The sequence below is a fragment of the Oryx dammah genome, unplaced genomic scaffold, assembly GCF_014754425.2.
Source record: "Oryx dammah isolate SB20612 unplaced genomic scaffold, SCBI_Odam_1.1 HiC_scaffold_16, whole genome shotgun sequence".
Taxonomy (NCBI): Eukaryota; Metazoa; Chordata; class Mammalia; order Artiodactyla; family Bovidae; genus Oryx; species Oryx dammah.
The window spans coordinates 41,983,327-41,988,160 of NW_024070200.1; positions in this window are offsets into that span (position 1 = coordinate 41,983,327).

Here is a 4,834-nt window from a genome sequence, read left to right on the forward strand (position 1 = left end):
TGAAGAAATAAACAGATCAAGCTCACTAACTGTAACTGCTACGTAGTGTTTCATCATGAATAAACTACACGATATTTATCCATTTCTTACTGATGGACGTTGAAATCATTCCCACTTCTTTGCAGCTAAAAATAATGTTACACTATTCTATACAGTGTCTACTGCACATGTGCCCAATTTGAGTTAGAATTGGATACTGGTACTTTTTAAGAATTATTTTAAAATGATTTTTATTGAAATATAGTTTATTTACAATGTATTAGTTTCAGGTGTACAGCAAAGTGATTCAGTTACATACACAAATATATACATATATACACAAATATATATTATATAATAATATATAATAATAATTACATATATAAATATATATTCTCTTTTAGATTCTTTTCCATTAGAGGTTACTACAAGACACTAAGTATAGTTTTTGTGCTATCCTACAAGATATTGAGTACAGTTCCCGTTCCAGTAAATCCTTTTTGATCATCTATTTTACATGTAGTAGTGGATATATTTTGGAGCTTCCCAGCTGGCTTAGTGGGTAAAGAATCCGCTTGCAATGCAGGAGATGCAAACAGATGGGAGTGCCATCCCTGGGCCAGGAAGATCCCCTGGAGGAAGGCATGGCAACCCACTGCAGTATTGCCTGGAGAATCCCATGGACAGAGGAGCCTGGTGGGTTACAGTCCATGGGGTCGCAAAGAGTAGGACACAACTGAGAGACTAAGCGCACACACATTACTATATGTAAAATAGATAAACAACAAGGACCTACTGCATAGCACAGGAACTACAGTCACTATCTCGTAATAACCTATAATGGAAAAGAATCTGAATCACTTTGCTGTAAAAATGTTAGCGACTTAAGGATGATTCTCTTGGTCACTCCTCTGTCCCACCTTTTTTTTTTTTTTTTCCTGCTGCATTGTTAGGCATGTGGGATCTTAGTTCCCTAACCCGGGGTTGAACCCATGCCCCATGATTTGGGAGCACAGAATATTACCACTGGGCCACCAAGGAAGTCCATCGTGGTTACTTCTTACATTTCTGGATTCATGAATGTCATGAAATTCAAAGAAAAGTTTTCTACACACCTCTAAAAGACTAACTTCCCTAATCTGTGGTGAAGTGAAAGTGAAGTCACTCAGTCGTGTCCGACTCTTTGCGACCCCAGGCTCCTCCGTCCATGGGATTTTCCAGGTAAGAGTATTGGAGTGGGTTGCCATTTCCTTCTCCAGGAGATCTTCCCGACCCAGGGATTGAACCTGGGTCTCCCGCATTGTAGGCAGATGCTTTACCATCTGAGCCACCAGGGAAGCCCATATTTCTTTGAGCCCCTTTTTTGGGGCAGGGCAAGAATACTGGAGTGGGTTGCCATTCCCTTCTCCAGGAGATCTTCCCGACCCAGGGACTGAACCCAGGTCTCCCACATTGTAGGCAGACACTTTACCGTCTGAGCCACCAGGGTTTTCCTGATACTCTGTAGTTGTGTGTTTGTGTGTTTTTCCTTCTTTTAAGAATTCATATGTTATTGTACGTATGTTTTAACCTTTGCCCATTTCACAGTAAACACTGCATATCCTTATGGGAAGTGGGAATCAGTAAAGCATGAGTCAACATGTGACAGTCAGAAATGTAAACAGGTGTGGTGTGTGCCGTAGTTCTGCCACTTACTAGCTGTGTTGCTTTGGTCACCCTCACATGTGTGATACTCTGTTTTTAAAATAATTTTATTTATTTCTACTTTTGGCTGTGCTGGGTCTTCATTGCTGCACGGGCCACTCTCTAGTTGCCATGCGTGGGCTTCTCATTTCAGTGGTTTCTCTTGGTGTGGAGCGTGGGCTCTAGGACACGTGGGCTCAGTAGTTGCGGCTCCTGGACTCAAGAGCACAGGCTAAATAGTTGTGGTGCACAGGCTTGGTTGCTCAGCAGCATGTGGGATCTTCCCTGATAAGGGATCAAACCTATGTTCCCTGCACCGGCAGGCAAATTCTTAACCACTGAATCACAGGGAAGGGCCAGTCCTCAGTTTCTTAACCCAGGTTGTTCAGTCACTCAGTCATGTCCGACTTTTTTTGACCCCGTGGACTGCAGGCAATTGGAGATAGTTGTCTCTACCTGTGAGGGTTCAATGGCACAACACAGGTAAGGTGGTTGGGACAGTGGGTTCCCAGTGAATAAAGAAGTACCTGTTTGTCAACAGAGTAGATCACCTAGCACCTGCCTGCCTAAGTAAACATGCATACAATTCTTCATCAGTGTCTACATAGAAAGCAAACACTCCATTCAGGAGCTTTTAGGATCAGAGCACTTGGACACTTGGCCCATCCTCCTGGTGGTCTGGTGATGGTTTGAGTTAGGAAGCTCTGGATTCCCTGCCCCATAGGCACTTAGTTAAAATTTATCTTGGACTCGGGTGAGGTGTGCCCTGGACAACTGAGTGACTTGGAGGCCTGACCACCTCCCGGGTGGGGTCTGATCAATGGGATCTACAGATGTCAGTCATTCCTTCTGCCCTGTTGGCTCTGAACAAGCCTCCAGCAGACTGCTAAACAGGCCAGCTGAGCAGCTCTGGTGGGTGGGTGGCGCTCACCCTCTGGCTCTTGCCAGCTGCTCATTCTGCCCTGTCCCGGCCTCTAGAGACAAAACAGCTGGCTCCTGCTGTCAGTGTGTGAAGACCTCAGGGATGAACAGTTTGCCTCTCTGAATATTTCACATATACCCAGGACTGGCATTTTCTGGCAGCAAAGATTAAAGTGTCCTACAGTGCTAGAAAAATTTTAAAGCCATGCTCCATTTTAAGTATAAAAATCTCCTAAATGTTCGATATCTAAAAGTCACTTTCTAGAGCAAAACTTACTTGCCCTTAGCTTCATTTTCACAGTGTTTTATCCCCAAACAAAATTCTAATAAGCTCCAGATATGAGAGTTCAAAGCTGAGACTTTAAGAATTATTCTACATTGAATTTTTTAATGATGCTTTTTAAATTTAAGAAAACCTACATGTCAGTAATTAATATACTAAGCAGTAGATGATGCTATAAAGTGAAAAAATGTCTTTTGGCATTACCCCCTCCTGTTAACAGTTTATTCTATGCCTTTTTAGAAGTGAATATTCCAAACTAAAGTACATATATCAACATATATAACATATATGTAAACATAGAAATATAAGTATATTCAAACACAACTTGAGTTATTTCTCTTTCTCACTCAAGATATATATACATGATCTATGATATATATATATTATATACATTTACTTACTGTATGCCATGCACCATTCTCATTGCTTTTTATTTAATAAATTCTTTAACCCATATGTCAACCCAATGAGTTAGTATTACTATTGTTTTCGTTTTCCAAATGAGGATGAAAAATTCTGGAATGGTCAGTTATGTACCGAAGTCACAGCTAATAAATGGAGACACTGGGATTTGAACCAGGGCACTCTGATTTGAGCCCTGACTCTTATCTGTGGTGCTGTTGTCCTTCAACTTATATATATATATATATATATATATATATATGACATTTTTCCTGTTACTACACATATAAACATTTGTTCTGTGTCAGGAAGATCCCCTGGAAGAAGAAATGGCAACCCACTCCAGTATTTTTACCTGAGAAATTCTGTGGACAGAGGAGCCTGGCAGGCTACAGGTCCATGAGGTCGCAGAGTCAGACATGATTGAGCGACTAAGCATGTACCCATGAGGTAGTTGGTGGGGATAAGAATTTAAATAATTTTAAGTTATTTTGGAGTTAAGGTTGAAATACCATTTTATTTCCTTCCTAGAGAGTGAATTGCTCTTGATTAAAATAGTCAACTCATTCACTCATATTTCTAGTTGCCTAGGCTCTTTTGTGGAGAAGGCAATGGCACCCCACTCCAGTACACTTGCCTGGAAAGTCCCATGGACGGAGGAGCCTGGTGGGCTGCAGTCCATGGGGTCGCTAAGAGTCGGACACGACAGAGCGACTTCCCTTTCATTTTTCACTTTCATGCGTTGGAGAAGGAAATGGCAACCCACTCCAGTGTTCTTGCCTGGAGAATCCCAGGGACAGTGGAGCCTGGTGGGCTGCCATCTATGGGGTCACACAGAGTCGGACACGACTGAAGTGACTTAGCAGCAGCAGCAGCAGGCTCTTTTGAGCATTTCTTGTCTGTTCCAGCCCCACCTTTGTTCATCTGAGCCATATTATATGAATGGCTACATAATAATCCAATAAATGGATATCCTATAACTTTGTTTAATCTACTGACAAATAATAGGTTGTTTCTAGTGGTAAAATCAACTTTATACACCTGTGTGCAGGAGTTGCTGGGTAAAAAACAAGTAAATTAAAATTTTAATATATTATTCTATTCCCAGAAGGTTAAAAATTTTGACACTCACCGACAACTGTTTTTCCATATGCTCACCAACATAGGGAATTAACAAACCTCTTCAGAGTTGTCTCTTAGATAGGTGTAAAAAGTGCCCCTTGTTTTAATTTGTAACTCCCTAACAGTGAGGGTGGTTCTGCATCTTCTCATATCTTTCTTAGGCATGCTTATTTTTCTGTAGTGTCTGTTCATATCTGATGCATCCTCTTTGTCTGTTGGGTTATTTGAAAAATGACTTAGTGATTTCCAAGAGCACTTTGTACATTAAGAAATCTTTCTTTTAGTTAAAATAGGCTAATTTCCCCTCAGACTGTGGTCTGACTTTTTATAACATTTTGATGTGCTTAATTTTTTAACCATGGTTAACTTACTGGTCCTATATATATATATATATATATATATATATATATGTATCTCTATGTATGTATGTATGTATGTATGTAT